Source organism: Delphinus delphis, chromosome 7 (genome assembly GCF_949987515.2).
Source record: "Delphinus delphis chromosome 7, mDelDel1.2, whole genome shotgun sequence".
Lineage (NCBI taxonomy): Eukaryota > Metazoa > Chordata > Mammalia > Artiodactyla > Delphinidae > Delphinus > Delphinus delphis.
The window spans coordinates 62607329-62633093 of record NC_082689.1 but is presented as its reverse complement, the minus strand read 5'-3'; positions in this window follow the sequence as shown (position 1 = coordinate 62633093).

The window sequence follows — 25765 nt, the reverse complement described above, 5'->3', positions numbered from 1 at the left end:
ATAGAAAGGAATGAACTATTGATACATGCAACGAGTTGAATGAATCACAAAGGCACTATGATGAGTGAAAAAAGCGAGTCCAAAAGTTACATACTGAATGATGCCAACTGTATGACATTCTTGAAAAGACAAAACTATAAGTGATAGGAAACAGACTAGTACTTTCCAGGGCTGAGAAGTCAGAGGAGGATGTGATTACAAAGGTATAGTAGAAGGAAATTTGAAAGGGGTGGGGGGGCAAGAGATGGAATTGTTTTGTATCTTGATTGTGGTGGTGGTTACACAAATCTATACATGTGTTAAGATTCACAGAACTGTTCACTAAAAATGTTAATTTCACTGTATGTTAATTTTTTAACTATACAAATTTTAAAAATAAGATATGACAGTTTTTATTGATTACAGTTCAGTATATGCCAAAAGTATGATGATTACCAAAACAAACAAACAAACAAAAAAACAAACAAAAACCAACCAAACAACAACAAAACCCAGCTTGGGCTGCATTAATGGGAGAATTAAATCCAAATCAAAGAAAGTTATAGACCCATTAGACCCTAAATTGATCAGACCACATCTATAGTATTCTGTTCTATTTGGACATTGATAAAATTAACTGTCTTGAGGAAGGAGACCATGATAGCTAGGGGATGGTGGAAAGAATTGAGATATTTAACTTGGAGTAAGGAAGGAATGACATGGTAACTCTCTCACTATAGGAAAATTGCCCATTAGTTTACTAAGTCTTATTCTTTACTACTCCTGACGCAAGAACTGGGTTCCCTAGAAAGTAGCTGCAAGAAGGCAGACCTCAAATCATTATACAGAAAAGCTTTATTATAATTCAAGATGGGAATAAATAAAATGACTTGCCTAGGTAAGCAGTGAGCTTCTCGTCATTGGAAATCATTGAAAATGTTTAAGCAGATGTTAAACAACCATCTATCAAGGTTATTGTCAAAGGGATTACTTCATTGAGTAGAAGATTGATCTCTTTAACCTCTAAGGTCTCTCCAAACCCACCTCCTTTATTCTAAATTATAAAGGATGTTGTAAATCACCCTCACCCCGTGTGTACCTCCAACTCCCTACAACTCATTACATTGTACATTATATAGAGTGCTCACAAAATCCCCGTGGACTCCTCCTAACACTAACTGTCCCAAAACAGCCTTCCAGGATGTTTTAATGATTTCCAACCAGCAACAGGGAAGATGTGCAGAACATGTTAAAAATTTTTAAAATAAAAAATTTCAAAAAATAAACTAAACTTGCACATAGAACAAATAGGTGACTTCTAACAAGAATATATAGGGAATGTTTGGCCCTGCTCTATCTATGTTTGAAGAGTTATTGTATCACCCTAAAAATGGACTAATGTGAGCTTTGAGACCTATTTTGAGTTACCTTTGCTCTAGTCTAGAAAAGGAAACTGGGAAGTTTCATGTCTTAAAATTGATCAAAAAAAAAAAAATGCCCCTATTCTTTCCTGTCCTTTTCAATTCTTTGAATCTCACTCCTCATGTTTTACTCTTTCGTTTTTCTCAATCTGCATTACATAGGCCTAGACCTTTCAGAAGTCTCCTACAAATTAAGAGCAAGAGCACCTGGTTAAGGCCATAGTGGGCAGCACAGCGGGCTTAGCAGACATCAAGCCAACAGGACTGGGATGAGGGGAAGGCTATGGAGGTCAGTTTTGTCTGGCAGGACATGAGTCAGGGCAACCAATTGCTACTGGTACTACCTGAAGTTGGAAGAGCAAAATTTAAAGCAGCAGATCAGGCATGGGTTAGACAGGACTTCAATCAGAGGTCTGGTGGTACCCCAATGATTGCAAGAGAGCCAAGTTGTGTGGTCCAGGTCCAAGGCTGTAATGATGCCTTCCCACATCAGAGTCCATAGGCCTACCTGGCTCTGAAATATTTACATCAATGCAACTTTACTCTTTTCAGAGTGCTTATGAAGGTATAATAGTTAGTTCCCTTTATGAGTCCATTATAGAATCAAAAAAACCTGCTTGGCAGACAAAAATGATTTATGGTATTAGAAGTCAGGTCACTTATGTGGCAGGTAATCACTGAAAGGGAGCATAGTCGGGGGTTCTGAGGTGCTGGTTACATTTCTTGATCTAGGTGCATCTAGATTTTTTTTTTCTTTTCGGTACGCGGGCCTCTCACTGTTGCGGTCTCTCCCGTTGCGGAGCACAGGCTCTGGACGCGCAGGGCTCACGGGCCCAGCCGCTCAGCGGCATGTGGGACCCTCCCAGACCGGGGCACGAACCCGTGTCCCCTGCATCGGCAGGCGGACTCTCAACCACTGTGCCACCAGGGAAGCCCGCATCTAGATTTTTTTAAATTCTAGTTGTATACTTATGATTTGCATGTTTCTGTATTTATGTTATCCCTAAAGATAAGGAAAAAGCCCTTGGCAGGGGCTTCCTAAAGCCATTCTGGTGAGTGTGTAGCCAGCAATGCAAGCGCTAAGCCTCAGCCCTGAACTCTCAGCCCTCTTTCTTTCTTTCCGTGTGTGTGTGCAGGCTCACACATGCTCATTGTGCATACACACACCCAAACACAAACTAGATCTGTTCAGAGACAGAAGAGGCAGCAAGCACACACCTGAGGAGTACATTTGCCTTCTCTTCCCAACCCTGTCCCAGATGCATCTCCAGGGCTTGGCTGATGTCACTCTATAGACCAGGATTTGACATTCTATACTCAGTGTTGAAAAGGGGCTCCTCCTTCTCTCGGTAGAAATCCAGACCCCCCAAGTGGAACAAATAGGATAATTTTAAGCATCAGTTAACCAATGATACCATATAAATATATCACTCATGCATGTTTAGCAAAAAAGGAAAAAAATACATCAAATGTTAACAATTATTATTGCTGAGCTATGGGATAAATTGACTTTTTTTCTTTATCCTTTTCTCTAATTTTTATGTTTCCTATGGTGATTGTGTACTATTTTATAATCAAGGGAAAAAATGTGCTGTAAATAAAAATTTATGTTTGTGTAATAGATTATCACTTTCAAATTTATAAGCATAAGTTTTCTCAGTGGATTCTCTGTATATTTAGAATACAAATCCTTTGTCAGACATGTGTTTTGCAAATATTTTCTCTCAGTCTGTGGTTTGTCTTTTCATTCTCTTAACAGTCTCTTTTACAGAGCAGAAATTTTAAATTTTAACAAAGTCCAACTTATCACTTTTTTTTTCATGGATTGTACTTTTGATTGTATCTAAAAACTCACCACCATCTGTTGATTGTTACAATAATTCTCTGACATTATTATCTCCATTTTTCAGGTGAAGAAACTGAGACTTGCTAATTTGACTAAGCTCAAACGGGAAGAAGTTAATAGATTTGGGACTGACAGATTCCAATACTCTTTCCACTCTACAAAGTTGTGCTGCTATCTAACCCTATTCTTCTTGCCTTTTTTCTCTCTGCCTTTCTTTCTTTTTTCTTTGAAGTTTTTTTTAAAGTTTCCCCACCACCCTTCTTTGGCCGATGCACGGCTTGTGCGGGATCTTAGTTCCTCCACCAGAGATCAAACCCGTGTCCGCCGCAGTGGAAGCGCAGAGTCCTAACCATTGGACCTCCAGGGAATTCCCTTAAGTTTGTTTTTAAACCTAGGGTGAGCATGGTTTGCCAGGAGAAATGGCAACTTTCAAAGAAAAAGAGATTCATGAAGCTAGTCTATAGTATATCATCATGGCATTGTTCGAGCATGCTCTAATATAGCAATGTCAAGTGTTATGGGAGCAAGGAACCCGTGGGAGCATATTACTAAAGGTAAGAGTCCATTTCCCTAGAAACACACATGCACACATTTTCCATACAGTTTAAGGGGTTCTGGTTGCCACAGCGTCTCTAGACAGAGATATATGTAGAATTAGTTACTTTAGCACCTGATCATCTGGGTGAAATATAAAATACTAGAAAGAAATAATATCCATGAAAGCACTAGCATAGTTCTTGTGCATCAGAGGCACTCAATACATTCTCATTTAATTTGAAGTCTGGTTAATTTGGTTCATAGTACCAAGTAGACAAGTAGGGAATCCACACCTACTGTTTAATACAGTCTATTATAAGAATTGACCACAGGGTGTCACTATCATTCTAAAGAATAGCTTAAACAGAATCCACTCCCCCCCCAGCTACTCACACCCACACCTCCCCTTAATCATATGATATCACTTATATGTGGAATCTAAAAAAAAATGATACAAATGAACTTATTTACAAAACAGAAACAGACTCAGACTCTAAAAACAAACATATGATTACCAAAGGGGAAGGAGGGGAGGGATAAATTAGGAGTTTGGGATTAACAGATATACACAACTATATATAAAATAGATAAAAAACAAGGTCCTACTGTATAGCACAGGGAACTATATTCAGTATCTTATAATAACCTATAATGGAAAAGAATCTGAAAAAGAATGTGTATATATGTGTGTGTATATGTATATGCATATGTATAACTGAATCACTTTGCTGTACACCTGAAACTAACAAACATTGTAAATCAACTATACTACAATTCAAAAAAAAATTTTTTTTAAAGACTAGGTAATGCCTACATAGTGAGGAGGGAGAGGCACTACTTTTGTATCCTGAGCTCTTTTTTTTTTTAATAAATATATTAATATAATTCATTGTGCTTGAATGTTCTAAATATACTGCATCAACACATTTCAGAGCACATTGCAGTTGTCCTAGGTGTAAAAAAAAAAACAAAACTGAAAACACTGCTTGTGTTCAGAGACTTTACTCCAACACAGAGGATCCATGGGGAGTCTCAGTCACTCATTTATTCATTCATCACAGACTTATTGAACACCTGCTATGTTATAGGCACCATGCAAATCACAGTATGCCAAGAGGTTTGGGCATGTCTGGTCACTCTCACCATAGCTCTGGATAATTAGGCCTTGCTTAGGGTAGCAATAGAGTAGGGATTTGGTTTAGGATCCCTGTGGAGAACTTGGTCACCCCAAATAGCCTCTCACAGTTACTCAACCTGAAAACTGTCATCATAATCCTACATCCTGTAGTGCTGCTATCCGTCTATCACTGCTAAGGTGGGCAGCAGTCATCTGTAAAATATCCATCTGGCTGGTGCCTTCCTCCTTCTCGGCACTGAGGCAGAAGAGGCAAAGCCAATAACATTCACATGAATGGTTTTATTTTATAATAGCATTTTTGAGATACTTACATACCATGAAATTCACCCATTTAAAGTGTACAAGTCAGTGTTTTTCTTGCATGTTCAGAGAGTTGTGCAATCATTACCACTATCTAATTCCAGAACATTATTGTTAGCCCTGAAAGAAACCCCACACCCACTAGTAGTCACTCCGCATTCTCACCCTTTCCCCGGGCCCTGGCAACCACTAATCTACTTTCTGTCTCTATGGGTTCCCTTATTCTGGAAATTTCATATAAATGGAGCCATAACACGTGAACTCTTTCAAAATGGCAAAGGAAAGCAATTCTTTATCTCTACTCCAACTACCATGACTTGATTGGGTGGATTTCTGCTTTCAGAAAAGTGCTTTCAGAGTAGTGACCAATATACAAATTTATACATCCTTATACTATACATCATGGGTTCCCTTGGGGGGAATTTCTAACTTAGCTGAACTGTACAGCCAAATTGAAGTGAAGTTGATTTTACTCAGGACAAAAGTGGCTGAAATTAATCATCTTCTGAAATCCTTATTTCTTAAGTATGGTCTGTGAGAATGTAGAATCTGTTTGGGTACAATACTTGTATCTATTATCTCATATTCTGAGGTAGGGGACAAGAAAACTTAACTGCAAAATTGCTAGTCTCTCCTAATTAATCCTTAAGTAAACATCCAAGTCCTCCATCCAGGCCCATAGGGTAGAATGAGCTGACAATAACCTGCCTGGAGATGGAGAATAACATCAACAGAGAGAAAATCATGCCCCAGGCATTGTACAAACTGTTTCCCTCCCACCAATCCTGCAAGATAAGTACTATTAAAATGAGAAAATAAGACTCAGTGAGCTTCAATAATATACCCAAGGGCAGTTGCATCCCTCGTATGTGGAAGTGTCGAGTAATGGATAAAATCACAGAATCAGAACCACACTTTCTGGGTTCAAATCCTGAATTCTATAACACACCACCTGTATGACCTTGGGCAAGTTCCTTTACCTCTCTGTGCTTCAGGTCGCCTCTGTAAGGAGAGAGGCTGTAAGGTTCAACTAAGTTAATACCTAAAGCACTTAGTACAGTGCCTGGCATATGAAAAGCCCTATGTAAGTATTAACTATTACTATTATTAGAATCCAGATTTGCCTGGATTTAAAGTCCTTGACCTTGATGAAAACCATGCCTCTCCACGCCTACCCCATATTCTTGCAAATTAAAAAGGTGGCTGAAGAGGCCTGTGGCCTGAGCTGACCTGGCAGTGCTGCAGGATGTGGGCTCTCAGTCAGTCCCGACCTGGTACAGTGAGCACATTGGAGATGCCACCCTGCTCACACTCCAGACGTCTGTAACTTGAATTTTAAGTTTTCTTAGTAAAATGTATTATCTCTTTATCTGTATAATTGCCTGCTTGTCTCCATGGAATCATTCTGGAGAATTAACAGGGGTAAATAAATAAATCCCTGCTGTTTGTAACATTAGTACTGCTGTTTAGGGTTGATCATTTAAGTAGAAGCTCATTAACAATACAATACCTACAATTTGGAACACCTGCCACTGTGCAGGTGGCACAGAAACCTCTGTTTCATTTTTCTCCAAATACCTAGGTATTCTATAAATATCTAGGGTATCTCTCTTTATTGAAGGAATTCTCAACCTTGGTTATACATTGGAATCACATGAGGAGCTTAAAAACCATTGATGCCTGGGCTGTGCCCCCAGAGATTCTGACTCCATTTGTCCAGGGTGCAGCCTGGGCATCAGGAATCTCAAAGTCTCCCGATTTATGGATAGCCAAGTTTGAGAGCCAATGCTCAGTTGGTAGGCACATGACCTCTGGTCCTGCCTCAGTTTCAGCTGTTGGGGAGAATGGTTACCCATATTTTCAGGTTTCCTTAGAGGTCCCTCCATGACCAAGTGAATTTTCATTTTCTACATGCCCCATGATCCAAGTATTATGTCAGATCATCCCAACCCAAGCCTTCAGGGCAGGTCTCCTAAGTGGGCATGAAATAGTGAGTGTTAATTTTCTTATAAACTCAACGGAGATGAACCTGATAGTTACCCAAGTCTAGAGATGATCTGAAGGAAGAGGTTGAAGATAAACTTAGAAAAGAGTCTTAGTTCTGGTAATGAGTGTGGATTGTTTAAAAATTATATTCATATGTTCAATTCTGTTGCTCTTCTTGTTTATATTATATACTAGAATCTATACTTCAGTATAGATTCCTAGATAAATATGTAGCATAATTAAAATTTGTAATTTAACTGTAGTGTATTTCCTTTTTTTTTTTTTTTTTTTTTGGCTGTATAGGAAGATGAAGATCACAATGAAACCACAGAGCAAAAGAGCAAAAACAGAACATCTCATAAGAAGATTGGGCCAATGAGAATGAATTGAGCGTTGAATCATTTCCATTCCACATTTATAAAGCATCTACTAGGAAGCTGGCACTGTGCTAGGTACTCAGAATTCAAAAACATCCCTTGTGAGGCTGACCATCTAGTGAGGGAATAGATAATTTCACTATATTGTGGACAGTGCTCCAATAGAAGAGAAAAACACAGAAGGAGCCTTGAACTCAAAGGGGAGAATGGGGGTGGGGGCAGAGAAGCCTTCTGGTGAAGGTAATGCCTTACTAAATTTTAAAAGACAAGTGTTGGCCAAGTGAAGTGCAGTACTGGGGTTTAGGGGGTAGGGTCTCAATTATATTCCAGCTTCCCTCCAGGTTCTGAACCAATTGAGAAATTGACCTATGGGTCAACAGGGATCAAAATCTCAGCTTACTACTGTTATTTTTGCATTACTCTAAGAATGACCATGACTTTGCCAGAAGAGTAGGAAACAGTGATAGAAGGAATCCTGTGATTTTTCAGCTCCTTCTCACAATGTGGTTTCTAGTCACATTTCCTAGAATCTATGGTTATGTAAACATGGCAGTTACTTAAGTATGTTCAAAATTTTCCTTATCATTCACTGAGCAAAGCAACTTTATCACAGCCCTTAAAATACCCACGAGAACATATTTTTATTTCTCACAAATTATAACTGAAGAAAAAGAAATCTTCTTTGTTTTTATTTGAACTCATCCCAGAGTCAGCCCTAAACTATATAGTCTATTTTGCACACACTAACTTTTGGACACTCATTTTTTTTAAATATTTATTTATTTAGTTGCTTCGGGTCTTAGTTGCGGCATGTGGGCTCCTTAGTTGCGGCTCATCCGCTCCTTAGTTGTGGCATGCGAACTCTTAGTTGTTGCATGCATGTGGTATCTAGTTCCTGGATCAGGGATCGAACCTGGGCCCCCTGCATTGGGAGTGTGGAGTCTTACCCACTGGACCACTGGGGAAGTCCCTGGACACGCATTACTTATTATCAATCCTGGTCCTAAAAGCCAAATGGGAAAAATCAAGCCCAGCTTCTTGTACAGCCCAGAGGCCACACAATCATGTGACAAAATTTTAAGAACTACTATAAGGCCACCTCAACTGGAGTAGGTAAGATTAGGTGGGATGTTTAGCAATTATCTTTTGCCGCTCTTTTTCATCCTTCCTATACCTTTTTTTTTTTCTGCTCTATTTCCATCTTCCCTAAGTTAAATGTTTTTGTCTTCCTTTGATTCTAAAATTATAGTAAAGATATATAAAATATAGTACCTCGATATTTGGAAACACTTCCTTTAATTTTTTTTAAATATAGCACTTAATTTTTGTAAAGATTCACTTTGATTCACTTAATTTACAAAATTTCTGCTAATTTAATTTCTTTTTTTTTTTGCCTGCCTTGGGTCTTCATTGCTGTGTGCGGGCTTTTCTCTAGCTGCAGCGAGCGGGGACTATTCTTCCTTGCAGTGCATGGGCTTCTCATTGAGGTGGCTTCTCTTTGTTGTGCAGCACCGGCTCTAGGCGTGCAGGCTTCAGTAGTTGTGGCACAAGGGCTCAGTAGTTGTGGTTCGCGGGCTCTAGAGTGCAGGCTCAGTAGTTGTGGCGCACGGGCTTAGTTGCTCTGTGGCATGTGGGATCTTCCCAGACCAGGGCTCGAACCCATGTCCCTGCATTGGAAGGTGGATTCTTAACCACTGCGCCACCAGGGAAGTCCCTGCTAATTTAATTTCCAATTTTCATATTAACATTGCTCTATGACATGATGAAATAACAACTGCTGTGATCACTACATTTAAAGCTTCCTATTGTGAATTCAATAGTCTGGAATACATTCCCATACGTGGATTCACTTACAAATATAGTTTGGAAAAGACAACCAACAAGGACCTACTGTATAGCGCAAGGAACTATACTCAATATCTTGTAATAACCTATAATGGAAAAGAATCTCAGAAAGTATATATATATATATATATATATATATATATATAGTGAGTGTTAATTTTTATATATATATATATATATATATATATATATATATATAAAACTGAATCACTTTGTGGTACACCTACAACTAACACAACACTGTCAATCAACTATACGTCAATAAAAAAAATTTTTTAAGTATATATATACATAGTTTTGAAATGCAATGAAAATGTTTCACTTGAAAACATGAGATACTGATAAGGTCTTTTCTTACCTAAGATAAACGTGTACATTTTGCAGCTCAAAAAAAAAATTAGAGTCACTTGGTCACCTGAAAATTAAACATGGCCTAAGGTGAATTTGCCTTTTTAAAAAATGCCTTTAAAATAGATATTATAATTAATCTAATTAAAGAAAGCTATGGTAACTTTTGTCAAAACTTGTAGATACTTTTTTAATGAATTTTTCACTTTTATCCAAGCTAATAAAAAACACATAGCTCACTGGTTACTTGAGTCCAGTCCTTGAGAGAGGAAGTTTTTATAAAGTAGTCCCAGGTTATTCTGGGAACCTGGTTAAGTTATTTCTGGCTTTTGATTAGGAATGGACAATGTTGAAGGGTCCAAAAGTCACTGATATTGTCAATAATAGGTGTTTGCTGTGGGTTGGTGAGGAACACAGAGCTCCAGTCCCTCCCCTGATTCCATCTTCACTCAGCTTAGATTGTGGCCTCATACGCAGCTCATCATCCACCCGACTCTCAGTCCATTAGAAGGCAGACATTAAAAATCAGTGACTCAGTGAGAAAGGAATGAGTGAGGAGCTGAAAACATAAATAGAATCCTATTATGCCTGCTCCTCTTTCAAATATGCCTTTGGAGTGAGTGAGAGAGAGTGAGTAAGTGAATGAGAATGAGTTAAAAAAAATGTGCATTTGAGCAACAGAATAAATCTCTACAGTATTGGATTATAACCCAAAGAATAAAATAAATGTCCATGTGTCCATACTGACATAAAAAATGATTGAATAAATAAATAAATAGAAGAGAAGGGAAAACCTTTCTTACAGAATTCCAAATAATATATTTAGATACTTCCTCCTCCAGGATATGGAGCTCAATTCTCCTTCCCGTAAGTGGGGGCTGGACTTAGTAACTCACTTCCAAAGAATAGAGCATGTAAAGAGAAAAATAGTAACTTTGCTGTGGAGAAACCTGTCTAGTTAAGACACCGCCTTAACTAGAGATCAATGTTGACATTATTAGTAACAAGTCAGGTTGATATCTATATATATACCTCCTGATTTGATACCTACACACAGAAGAATATATGTACTATGATCCCTTTCATTTATTTACACACTTGCCTCAGTTTAAGGATATGTATGTGTGGAAGTGTATTCAGGAATACATAGAAGAGTTTTGGGAGGAAATAGACCAAACTGTTAACAATGGTTACTTCAGGGGAGAAAAGAGCTATTGGAGGAAAGGGAGCAGATGAAGGAGTACTTTTACTCTTCATTCTATTTATTTCTGTATTGTTTTAAAATTTTGCAACAATTGTTTTTGTAATTTTTACTAATTAAAAAAAATAGAAATGTTCTAAAACAGAGAGTGTGAGCTCTGGGGAGGAATTTGCAATTTTTCACTCCATAGCTCTTGTCTCCCCCCAAATATGAAGAAGTTCTCTCTTAAAGCATATTTTGAAGACCTTTCCTGATTAGTCATTCTTTACTTTCACTTATTTTCAAAATACTTGACTCACACCAACATAATTTAATGCTACTCTTAAATTTGAATTTTCACTTCTCAAGTCCAAACTTTAATGTCTTTTCCACCAGGAATGTTAAGGCTTAGTTAGGTGGCAAGTGCCTATGTCTAAACTATTCCATAGGCCTCTTTTGGCAAATCCAGGATGAAGCATTGATATACATCAGACGTTGGAGTATCTAAGATCTAAATGACATCAAATGAAAGAAAACTGAAATATAAATGAAACATTGTTATATATGATTATATAACATCAAATTCTCTCAATGTTGAGACGGTAAAGTGTGAATTTATATTTCCCTCTGTTGTCATGTAGATAGAATCTTTGGCTATCTTTTTTCACAAAGCTGAATAAATGTTAATTAATTGAAGAATAATACTGCACTGAATGCAAGATAGTGGTATGTGGTAAGCGCTACTGGAAAAGATAGTCGCTCCCAGGGCCCTAGGAAGGAGTCTTAAGTCTTAATCTTTGCCCATCCCCAGCTAATGCAGGTGGCAAGTGTGTGAATAAGGGAAGGCAGCTCTTACAGACCAGGGGAGTTCCCTGGTGGACAGTGGCGGCGCTTTCACTGCCATGGCCCAAGTTCAATCCCTGGTCAGGGAACTGAGATGTTCCTGTTCCACATAGCAAGCCGTGTGGTGTGGCCAAAACATGTATTACAGACCAAAGAATCACTAGAGTTAGAACATGAAACCTATGAGAATGACTATAAGAAGGGGAAAGAACGTTTTACTTCTTCATTGAATTCCCAAGATATCATCATTTTCATATGTGAAAATAAGTATTTATCTATATGAACCTCAGATGTCAGCGGTATCACCTTGCCTGTAACAATCAGACTGGCTAAAATATCACTCCAGATTCTGTGCAATATCCAACTATGTACCCAAGATGTCTGTGATTTCCCAGAGGGTTTATCTTCTCATAGTTACATACAGCTCCAAGCTTTGACTTCCTCTGAATTAACTGGTTCAGATTATGCATTGCTGCATCTGCACAAACCCCTGTCCCTGTTCTGAACCACGAAATTTAGCACCACTTTCTGATTTCTACATGGGAGGAAGACATTCCCACAAAGTCTTTGCGTTTTAATAGATTTTTCTTAAAGTTCTGGGAGATGAATGGGGTTTACATCACAATTCTACAGATAACTTAAAATCCAGAGTCAGAGGTCCATGCCATTCAAATGACCTTCTGCCATTATATTAAAATTGCCATTTCTCCTGCAGCCTACCTCCAGGCTTCACGCCTTCCCTCCCTCATTGTTCCTCCTCCCCTCACAATATGAGTATTCTAAAAGTATATAAGCTGACAGCCTCTGGAAAATATTTTTCATATTGCTTACTTTTTTATTAGTACAGATAATATTATAGCTTACAAAATGGATTTTCTAAGCTTTACTAGTTATGTTACAATCAGTAGATAATAGAAATTCTAAGAAATAGACAATAACTTTTTTCTTCTATCTACAACCTCTTTAATCTTTAAAATTTAACCCAATGGTTAATGTACTGTAAATAGTTCAACATCATCAGATTGTTTTTGTGTTTTGGATTTGCATGAAAGAACAATAACAATTAAATCCATTCCATTCATGATGTTTATGTTTAATGCTGTGAGAAGTTGCAATTTTATCAGCCCATTGAGCATTGAACCTCAATTTGAGTGTACAAACTATACTGTAAAACAAAATAAGAACCTTCTAAATGTGTTACTATGTACTATTAATGGCATGCTATTAAAATAACTTTGGGCACCACAGTAGATCTACTATGGAGGTTAGAGTTTACATTGTAAAATGTTTTATAAAAATGACTAATAATGAAATATAATTACATTTTCTTTGTCCTTTTTTATACAGAAGGTACACAGGAGGCATGGCATAGATCAACTTAGATCAAGGCCATACAATGTGTATAGTATAATGGATATTATGACAATATACCCATATAAATGGATATACATATAAATGACTGACTGGCTTTTGATAGGGTGATTGCCACAGTAATATCTAGCATTTTGTCAATAATGGTCAACATATAAAAGCTTGCACAGGGCTGCCCTGGTGGCGCAGTGGTTGAGAGTCCGCCTGCCGATGCAGGGGACACGGGTTTGTGCCCCGGTCCGGGAGGATCCCACATGCCGCGGACGGCTGGGCCCATGAGCCGTGGCCGCTGGGCCTGCGCGTCCGGAGCCTGTGCTCCGCAACGGAAGAGGCCACGGCGGTGAGAGGCCCGCATACCGCAAAAAAAAAAAAAAAAAAAGCTTGCACATTTTTCAGTGGAGGTTTGGGGTAATATAAATATGAATTCAGGAGTATAACTTGATAGTCTGATAGGTTTAGATTGGGGAGGAGAGTATATCCAGGCAGAGAACAGCATAACGAAATGCACAGACACATACTGAATCAAGAATCAAGAATTCAATAATTCAGAATTCCTGGACATTGGCAAATAATGCAATGTAATATTAGAGTTCTAGGGTAATCTGGCTTTATAGTGATAATGGTAAGGATAATTATAAAGAGATAACTATAAAGGCTGAAGCCTTGTAAATGTTAGGGAAGAGACACTGAAGTATGGTAAATGGAACTAGAGTGATTCACTTAGGAGTCATTGGTTTGTTTCTAATTTGACCAGATTGGACATCAGTGGAGCTGTTGTTCTTGAGAAGAAAAGAGACCTGATTCCTCCCATGACTAGCATCAAAACACAGGGACTGCAGCTATTACAAAGACAACTAGGCATCTTAGTAGGAAGGCATGAGGTGATGAGCACATAGCCTTCTTCACTTCCCTACTCTACCCTTTGCTCTCCCCATCAAAAGTGGGATTCGCGTACTCTGCATAATCCGCTGCCAAACTCCTACACTAAACATCAACTCAATCCAATCGAGCAAGAACACATCTATTTTAGATGTGGTACATTAAGAAAATGAACGTGTTTTTAAGCATGGCATACTGTTCCTAACTGCATACAATAAATGCTGATAAGTTTAGTAACAAATTGAGAATTTTTGTGTTTCATTCAGTTACATGAGCAGTGTTTCCTTTTCTTTGCTCAACAAAAGAACAAAGGATTCCATAAATTCAACATTTCAGTATACAGTTAAATATCTTAAAATAAAATGTTTTAGGGCTTCCCTGGTGGCGCAGTGGTTGAGAGTCCGCTTGCCGATGCAGGGGATGCAGGTTCGTGCCCCGGTCCGGGAAGATCCCACATGCCGCAGAGCGGCTGGGCCCGTGAGCCATGGCCGCTGAGCCTGCGCGTCCGGAGCCTGTGCTCCGCAATGGGAGAGACCACAACACTGAGAGGCCCGCGTACCGCAAAAAAAAAAAAAAAAAAGTTTTATAGTAACATTAAAACCCTCTCATAGCTCTTCTAATGTTTTAAAATGGATTGTAATAAACACTGCTCAGGAACTTGTGACATGTATCTAATGACTATCTTCACACAGAAGTTAAGGAATAGATCAAAGTTAAGGAATAGATCAAACACTTGGAATAGAACAAATATAATTACTTCTCTCCTTAAAGGCTTTTTGCTTAATATCAGTTTTCTAGTAGTTGTACTTATAAAGTTGTTTCTAAGTGCAATAATTTTGCTTTAAGATAGGAATGTATTTCAATAACATTGATTGCCACCTAACTGAACAAAGAGTAAAATATTTGCACTGAAGCATATTTTTATGTTTTGTAAAATCTAGATTTTAGAGTTTTTTAAATCTTAAGGTTATAAAATATATTTTGGCTTACTGAATGTCTTCCTAGTACGTTGTATCTTTACAGTGGAAAAGACAATATCTTGGGGCATCCAAAATATTGTAGACACTCAATGAAGGGTAAAAGCTGACACCTTAGAGGAAAAATTCTTGTTATTACCCATGAACTCTCAACATTAATAAAGGTGATCATTTTAAAAGGAGATGGGTGGAATAGAGAGAAGAAATGACTCAGTGACATAAGGATAACAACTAGTTTTTTATTCTTGTTTTGACTCTACTGTGCTTCTTTGCTATCTAGACTGTGCACTCTTTCACTGGACTCTAATGTTGTTATACCTTTCCCCCCTCAAGGCCTTAACTTTGCTTTTAGGATAAAATAAATAGGTGCTCTTGAAAGGAATGTGCAGGCAAAAGTAGTTCAACAAATGGTGCTAGATACTACCCAAGGCAATCTACAGATTCAAGGCAATCTCTATAAAAATATCAGTGGCATTTTACAGAACTAGAACAAATAATTTTAAAATTTGTATGGAAACATGAAAGACCCTGTATAGCCAAAACAATCTTGAGAAAGAACAACAGAGCTGGAGGAATGATGCTCCCTGGCTTCAGACTATACTACAAAGCTACAGTTATCAAAACAGTATGGTACTGTCACAAAAACAGACATGTAGAGAATAGAGAGCCCAGAACTAAACCCACACTATGGTCAATTAATCTGTGACAAAGGAAGCAAGAATATACAATAGAGATAGGGCAGTCTCTTCAATAAGTAGCACTGGGAAAACTGGACAGCTGCATGTAAAAGAATAAAGTTAGGGGGCAGAGTCAAGATGGTGGACTAAGAGGATGCAGAATTCGCATCTCTGTACAACTAGGGCACCAAACAGGCACCAGTGGGGGACCATGGACACCTAAGGGGAAGGGAGGAACCCCCAGCGACCGGGTAGGATATGGGGCATGGGGAGGAGTGAGGGGGGAGGAGAAGTGGAGGCGGGACAGGACTGGTGCCCCTGAGGGGTGGCTGGGGGAAGGGAAGGGATCCCACCCCTGAAGGGGGAAATTGGGGGACCATCAGGAGGGCAGAGGATCAAAAGGGAGTGTGGCCAGGTTTCCCCTGCCCACTTGGGCCCCCAGGAGCCTGCTGAGATCCCAGGCCTGATCCTCTGCCCACTGAGGCCCCTTCCAGCCACACAGGTCCTGAGGGAGTAGGAGGGAGGGAAGGGGGAGCAAAAGTAAAGGTCACACCTACAGGACCGGCACCCCTGAGAGGTGGCTGGGGGAGGGGAGGAGTTCCTACACCCAGCGGGACCCACCCACTGTTAGGGGTCCAGCGGCAAACAGGGAGTCCCTGGGTGGGGGCAGAGGAATGGAAAGGAATGCAGCCAGTGCTTTCCCTGTCCACTTAGGCACTGGGGAGCCTGTTGGGCTCCTGGGCCTAATCCTCTGCCCTTGGAGCCACCCTCCTACCATGCAGAGCCCAAGCCCTGCCTCTACACCTCCATCCAAGGCCCAACCTCTACACTTAAAGACCCCATCTGAGACCCCCTCCAACTGCACTGGGCCTAAAACCCCCACACACACACCCTCACCCAGGGCCTTACCTCCAAACTCCAGAACTCCACACTCTGGAGGCCCCCCCTTGGACGTGCTGCCTCTCCCCTTCCATGCAGATCCTAAGCAGAGGCTCCACCCCACCCTAAACCCCACCCCTGACTAAGTTCCACCCCTGCCTAAACTCTGCCCCCCATAGCCAAGGGTTTTTGTTTTTTTCTTCTTTTAGGGTGGGGACCTGTTTTACCTTGTTGTTGTTGATTCATTTATATTTTTATTTTTTCTAATAAATCTTTTATTTTTCTAATTTTATTTTATTCTTTATACTTTGTTATTGTTCTGCTCCTTTTGGCCTGTTCCCCTCCCCCTTTTTTTTTTCTTTTCTTTTTTCTGTTGTGGTTTTGTTTTACCTTGTTGCAGTTGTTTCAATTATATTTTTATTTTTCCTAATATAATTTTTATCTTTCTAATATTTTTTTTCTTTGTTATTGTACAGCTCATTTTTTTTCTTTTTTTGCTGTGCCACGCAGCTTGCGGGATCTTGGTTCCCAGGCCAGAGGCTGGGCCCAAGCTCCGGTGGTGGGAGCACTGAGTGCAAATCACTGGACTAACAGAGAACCTCGGACCCCAGGGAATATTGAAGAGAGGCCTCCCAGAGGTCCTTATCTCATCACCAAGACTCAGCTCTACCCAACTGCCTGTAAGTTCCAGTGCTGGACGCCTCAAGCCAAACAACCAGTAAGACAGGAATACAGCCCCCACCCATCCAAAAAAAAAAAAAATGAAATGACAAAAAAATATGTTACAGATGAAGAAGCAAGGTAAAAACCTACAAGACCAAATAAATGAAGATGAAATAGGCAACCTACCTGAAAAAGAATTCAGAGTAAGTATAGTAAAGATGATCCAAAATCTCAGAAACAGAGCTTAACTGAAGATGGCGGAAGAGTAAGACGAGGAGATCACCTTCCTCCCCACAAATACATCAGAAATACATCTACATGTGGAACAACTTCTACAGAACACCAACTGAACGCTGGCAGAAGACCTCAGACTTCCCAAAAGATATATATTTTCCCTTTTCTCTTTTTGTGAGTGTGTATGTGTATGCTTCTTTCTGTGACTTTGTCTGTATAGCTTTGCTTTTACCATTTGTCCTAGGGTTCTGTCTGTATGGTTTTTTTCTTTCTTTTTATTACTTTTAAATTTTTAATTATTTATTTATTTATTTATTTTAATAACTTTATTTTATTTCATTTCATTTTTTTCTTTCTTTCATTCTTTTTTTCTCCCTTTTCTTCTGAGCTGTGTAGCTGACAGGGTCTTGGTGCTCCAGCCGGGTGTCAGGGCTGTGCCTCTGAGGTGGGAGAGCCGAGTTCAGGACATTGGTCCACCAGACACCTCCCAGCTCCACGTAATATCAAGCAGCGAAAGCTCTCCCAGAGATCTCCATCTCAATGCTAAGACCCAGCTCCACTCAACGACCAGCAAGCTACAGTGCTGGAGACCCTATGCCAAACAACTAGCAAGACAGGAACACAACCCCACCCATCAGCAGAGAGGCTGACTAAAATCATAATAAGGTCACAGGCACCCCAAAACACACCACCAGACACAGTCCTGTCCACCAGAAAGACAGGATCCAGCCTAAGGATCCACCAGAACACAGGCACCTGTCCCATCCACCAGGAAGCCTACACCACCCACTGAACCAGCCTTAGCCACTGGGGGCAGACACCAAAAACAGTGGGAACTACGAACCTGCAGCCTGCAAAAAGGAGACCCCAAACACAATAAGTTAAGCAAAGTGAGAAGACAGAGAAACACACAGCACATGAAGGAGGAAGGTAAAAACACATCAGACCAAACAAATGAAGAGGAAATAGGCAGTCTACCTGAAAAAGAATTCACAGTAATGATAGTAAAGATGATCCAAAATCTTGGAAATAGTATGGAGAAAATACAAGAAACGTTTAACAAGGATTTAGAAAAACTAAAGGGCAAACAAGCAGTGATGAACAACACAATAACTGAAATTAAAAATACTCTAGAAGGAATCAATAGCAAAATAACTGAGGCAGAAGAACGGATAAGTGAGCTGGAAGATAAAATGGTGGAAATAACTGCTGGGGAGCAGAATAAAGAAAAAAGAATGAAAAGAATTGAGGACAGTCTCAGAGACATCAGAGACAACACTAAACACACAAGCATTCAAAGTATAGGGGTCCCAGAAGACGAACAGAAAAAGAAAGGGTCTGAGGGCTTCCCTGGTGGCGCAGTGGTTGAGAATCTGCCTGCCAATGCAGGGGACACGGGTTCGAGCCCTGGTCTGGGAAGATCCCACATGCCACGGAGCAACTAGGCCCGTGAGCCACAACAAATAAGCCTGCACGTCTGGAGCCTATGCTCCCCAACAAGAGAGGCCGCGATAGTGAGAGGCCTGCGCACCGCGATGAAGAGTGGCCCCTGCTCACCGCAACTAGAGAAAGCCCTCACACAGAAATGAAGACCCAACACGGCCAAAAATAAATAAAATTTTTAAAAAAAGAAAGGGTCTGAGAAAATATTTGAAGAGATTATAGTTGAAAACTTCCCTAACATGAGAAAGGAAATAGTCAATCAAATACAGGAAGAGCAGAGAGCCCCATACAGGATAAACCCAAAGAGAAACATGCTGAGACACATATTAATCAAACTATCAAAAATTCAATACAGGGCTTCCCTGGTGGTGCAGTGGTTGAGAGTCCGCCTGCCGATGCACGGGACACGGGTTCGTGCCCCAGTCTGGGAAGATCCTACATGCCACGGAGCGGCTAGGCCCGTGAGCCATGGCCACTAAGCCTGCATGTCCGGAGCCTATGCTCTGCAACGGGAGAGGCCACGACAGTGAGAGGCCCGTGTAGGGCAAAAAAAAAAAAAAAAAAAAAAAAAATTCAATACAAAGAAAAAATATTAAAAGCAGCAAGGGAAAACCAACAAATAACATACAAGGAAATCTCCATAAGGTTAACAGCTGATCTTTCAGCAGAAACTCTGCAAGCCAGAAGGGAGTGGCAGGACATATTTAAAGTGATGAAAGGGGAAAACCTACAACCAAGATTACTCTACCCAGCAAGGATCCCATTCAGATTTGACAGAGAAATCAAAAGCTTTACAGACAAGAAAAAGCTATGAGAATTCAGCACCACCAAACCAGCTTTACAATGAAGCTAAAGGAACTTCTGTAAGCAGGAAACACAAGAGAAGAAAAAGACCCACAAACAAACCCAAATCAATTAAGAAAATCGTAATAGGAACGTACATATTGATAATCACCTTGAATGTAAATGGATTAAATGCTCCAACTAAAAGACACAGACTGGCTGAATGGATACAAAAACAAGACCCTTATATATGCTGTCTGCAGGAAACCCACTTCAGACCTAGGGACACATACAGACTGAAAGTGAGGGGATGGAAAAAGATATTCCTTGCAAATGGAAATCACAAGAAAGCTGGAGTAGCAATACTCATATCAGATAAAATCGACTTTAAAATAAACACTGTTACAAGAGATAAGAAAGGACACTACAAAATGATCAAGGGATCAATCCAAAAAGAAAACATGGCAATTATAAATGTTTATGCACCCAACATAGGAGAACCTCAATACATAAGGCAAATGCTAACAGCCATAAAAGGAGAAATCGACACACAATAATAGTAACACAATAGTAACACAATAATAGTGGGGCACTTTCACACCCCACTTACACCAATACACAGATCATCCAGACAGAAAATAAATAAGGAAACACAAGCTTTAAATGACACAATAGACCAAATAGACTTAATTGACATTTTTGAACATTCCACCCGAAAGTGGAAGCATACAATTTCTTCTCAAGTGCACAGGGGACGTTCTCCAAAACAGATCACATCTTGTGTCACAAACCAAGCCTTGGAAAATTTAAGAAAATTGAAATCGTATCAAGCATCTTCTGCAACCACAATGCCATGAGATTAGAAATCAATCGCAGGAAAAAAAGTAGTAAAAAACACAAATACATGGAGGCTAAACAGTACACTGCTAAATAATCAAGAGATCACTGAAGAAATCAAGAAAAAATTTAAAAACACCTAGAAACAAATGACAATGAAAATACAATGTTCCAAATCCTATGGGATGCAGTAAAAGCAGTTCATAGCAATTCAAGCTCACCTCAAGAAACAAGAAAAATCACAAATAAACAATCTAAACTTACACCTAAAGCAACCAGAAAAAGAACAAAGAAAACCCAAAGTTAGTAGAAGGAAAGAAATCATAAAGTTCAGAGCAGAGATAAATGAAACAGAAATGAAGAAAACAATAGCAAAGATCAATAAAACTAAAAGTTGGTTCTTTGAGAAGATAAACAAAATTGATAAACCTTTAGCCAGACTCATCAACAAAAAAAGGGAGAGGACTCAAATCAATAAAATTAGAAATGAAAAAGGAGAGATTACAACTGACATCACAGAAATACAAAAGGTCATAAGAAACTACTTCAAGCAACTATATGCAAATAAAATGGACAACCTCGAAGAAATGGACAAATACTTGGAAAAGTACAACTTTCCAAGACTGAACCTGGAGGAATCAGAAAATATAAACAGATCAATCACAAGTAATGAAACTGAAACTGTAATTAAAAATCTTCCAACAAACAAAAGTCCAGGACCAGATGGCTTCACAGGCAAACTCTATCAAATATTTAGAGAAGAGTTAACACCTATCCTTCTCAAACTCTTGCAAAAGCTTGCAGAGGGAGGAACACTCCCAAGCATGTTCTACGAGGCCACTATCACCGTGATACCAAAACCAGACAAAGATACTACAAAAAAAGAAAATTATAGACCAATAGCACTGATGAACATTGATGCAAAAATCCTCAACAAAATACTAGCAAACAGAATCCAACAGCACATTAAAAGGATCATACACCATGATCAACTGGGATTTATCCCAGGGATGCAAGAATGCTTCAATATATGCAAAACAATCAATGTGATACATGATATTTACAAATTAAAGAATAAAAACCATACGATCATCTCAATAGATGCAGAAAAATCTTTTGACAAAATTCAACACCCATTTATGATAAAAACTCTCCAGAAAGTGGGCACAGAGGGAACCTACCTGAACATAATAAAAGCCATATACGACAAACTCACAGCAAGCCTCATTCTCAATGGTGAAAAACTGAAAGAATTTCCTCTCCTCTAAGATCAAGAACAAGCCAAGGATGTCCACTCTCACCACTATTATTCAACATAGTTTTGGAAGTCCTAGCCACAGCAATCAGAGAATAAAAAGAAAGAAAAGGAATACAAACTGGAAAAGAAGAAGTAAAACTGTCACTGTTTGACAATGACATGATACTATACATAGAAAATCCTAAAGATGCCACCAGAAAACTACTAGAACTAATCAATGAATTTGGTAAGGTTGCAGGATACAAAATTAATGCACAGAAATCTGTTGCATTCCTATACACTAACAACGAAAAATCAGAAAGAGAAATTAAGGAAACACTCCCATTTAGCATCACAACAACAACAACAAAAAATACCTAGGAATAAACCTACCTAAGGAGGTGAAAACTTGTACTCAGAAAACTATAAAACAGTGATGAAAGAGACATACCATGCTCCTGGATTGGAAGAATCAATATTGTGAAAATGACTATACTACCCAAAGCAATCTACAGGTTCAATGCAATCCCTATCAAATTACCAATGGCATTTTTCACAGAACTAGGACAAGAAATTTTACAATTTGTTTGGAAACACAAAAGACCCCGAATAGCCAAAGCAATCTTAAGAAAGAAAAATGGAGCTGGAGGAATCAGGCTCCCTGACTTCAGCCTATACTACAAAGCTACAGTAATCAAGACAGTATGGTACTGGCACAAAAACAGAAATATAGATCAATGGAACAGGATAGAAAGCCCAGAAATAAACCCACACACATATGGTCACCTTACCTTTGACAAAGGAGGCAAGAATATACAATGGAGAAAAGGCAGCCTCTTCAACAAGTGGTGCTGGGGAAAATGGATAGATACATCTAAAAGAATGAGATTAGAACACACCCTAACACCATACACAAAAATAAACTCAAAATGGATTAAAGACGTAAATGTAAGGCCAGACACTCTAAAACTCTTAGGGGAAAACATAGGCAGAACACTCTTTGACATAAATCACAGCAAGATCTTTTTTGACCCACCTCCTAGAGTAATGGAAATAAAAACAAAAATAAACAAATGGGACCTAATGAAACTTAAAAGCTTTTGCACAGCAAAGGAAACCATAAACAAGACAAAAAGACAACCCTCAGAATGGGAGAAAATATTTTCAAACAAAGCAACTGACAAAGGATTAATCTCCATAATACACAAGCAGCTCATGCAGCTCAATATCACAAAAACAAACAACCTCATCCAAAAATGGGTGGAAGACCTAAATAGACATTTCTCTAAAGAAGACATACAGATGGCCAACAAATACATGAAAAGATTCTCAACATCACTAATCCCTAGAGAAATGCAAATCAAAAGCACAATGAGGTATCACCTCACACCAGTCAGAATGGCTATCATCAAAAAATCTACAAACAATAAATGTTGGAGAGGGTGTAGAGAAAAGGGAACACTCCTGCACTGTTGGTGGGAATGTAAATTGATACAGCCACTATGGAGAACAGTACGGAGGTTCCTTAAAAAACTAAAAATAGAACTACCGTATGAACCAGCAATCCCACTACTGGGGATATACCCTGAGAAAACCATAATTCAAATAGAGACATGTACCCCGATATTCACTGCAACACTATTTCCAACAGCCAGGACATGGAAGCAACCTAAATGTCCATCAACAGATGAATGGATAAAGATGTTGCACATATATACAATGGAATATTACTCAACCATAAAAAGGAACAAAATTGAGTTATCTGTAGTGAGGACCTAGAGTCTGTCATACAGAGTGAAGTAAGTGAGAAAAAGAAGAACAAATGCTGTATGCTAACATATATATAGGGAATTTTAAAAAGTGGTACTGATGAACCTAGTGGCAGGGCAGGAATAAAGATGCAGATGTAGAGAACGGACTGGAGGGCACAGCGCGGGAAGGGGAAGCTGGGATGAAGTGAGAGAGCAGCATTGACATATATACACTATCAAGTGTAAAATGGATGGCTAGTGGGAAGCTGCTGCATAGCACAAGGGGATCAACTCGATGCTTTGTGATGACCTAGAGGGGTAGGATAGGGAGGGTGGGAGGGAGGCTCAAGAGGGAGGGGATATCGGTATATATGTATACATACAGTTGATTCACTTTGTTGTACAGCAGAAACTAACACAAAATTGTAAAGCACTTATACTCCAATAAAGATGTGAGAAAATAAATTAATTAAATTAAATTACCTATATCAAGTAAAAAAAAAAGAATGAAATTAGAACATTCTCTAACACCATACACAAAAATAAACTCAAAATGGATTACAGACCTAAATGTAAGACCAGAAACCATAAAACTCCTAGAGGAAAACAGGCAGAACACTCTGACATAAATCATAGAAATAGTTTTGTCTCCTAAAGCAAAAATAAACAAATGGGACCTAATTAGACTTAAAAGCTTGTGCATAGCAAAGGAAACCATCTCAAAAACAAAAAGACAACCTACTGAATGGGAGAAAATATTTGCAAATGATATGACCAATAAGGGGTTACTATCCAAAATATATAAACAGCTCATACATCTCAACATCAAAAAACAAACAACCTGATTAAAAAATAGAAGACATAAATAGACATTTTTCCAAAGAGGAAATGCAGATGGCCAACAGGCACATGAAAAGATGCTCAACATCACTAATCATCAGGGAAATGCAAATCAAAACCACAATATCACCTCATACCTGTCAGGATGGCCATCATCAAAAAGAACACAAATAACAAATGTTGGTGAGGATGTGGAGAAAAGGGAACCCTTGTACACTGTCAGTGAGAATGTACATTAGCGCAGCCACTGGAGAAAATAGTATGGAGGTTTCTCAAAAAACTAAAAATAGAACTACCATATGACCCAGCAATTCCACTCCTGAGTATCTAACCAAAAAACCCCACAAAAACACTAATATGAAAAGATACATTCGCCCCAATATTCATAGCAGCATTATTTACAATTGCCAAGATATGGAAGCAACCTGAGTGTCTGTCAACAGATGAATGGATAAAGATGATGTGGTAGAGACTTCCCCGGTGGTCCAGTGGTTAAGACTCCATGCTCCCAATATAGGGGGACCAGCTTCGATCCCTGGTCAGGGGACTAGATCCCACATGTATACCACAACTAAGAGTTCCCATGCCACAACTAAAGATCCTGCACATGGCAATGAAGATCCTGCATGCCGCAACTAAGACCCAGTACAGCCAAATATATATATATATATATATATATGATGTGGTGTATATACATATACAATTGAATACTAGTCAGCCATAAAAAAGAATGAAATTTTGCCATTTGCAGCAACATGGATAGACATCAGACAAAGAAAGACAAACACTGTATGATATCACTTATATGCAGAATCTAAAAAGTACAACAAACTAGTGAATACAACAAAAAAGAAGCAGGCTCACAGATATAGAGAACAAACTAGTGGTTAACAGTGGGGAGAGGGAAGGGGGGAAGGGCAATATAGAGGTGGAGGATTAAGAGGTACAAACTATTATGTATAAAATAAGCTAAAAGGATATATTGTATAACATAGGGAATATTGCCAATATTTTATAATAACTATAAATGGAGTATAACCTTTAAAAATTGTGAATCACTATATTATACACCCGTAACTTATATATTGGGTTGGCCAAAAGGTTCTTTCGGTTTTTTCCATAAGATGGCTCTAGTAGCACTTAGTTGTCTTTAACTTCATTCGAAACAATTTTGTTAGATTGTATGTGACAGCTGTCATATCAGCATGCATTTAAAAAAAGACTTATCAAAATTGATGAATTTTTGTGTAGCCATTTTAATATGGAAGATGGAGGGGAAAAAAGCAACGTTTCTGGCATATTATGCTTTATTATTTCAAGAAAGGTAAAAACGCAACTGAAACGCAAAAAAAATTTTGTGCAGTGTATGGAGAAGGTGCTGCGACTGATCAAAC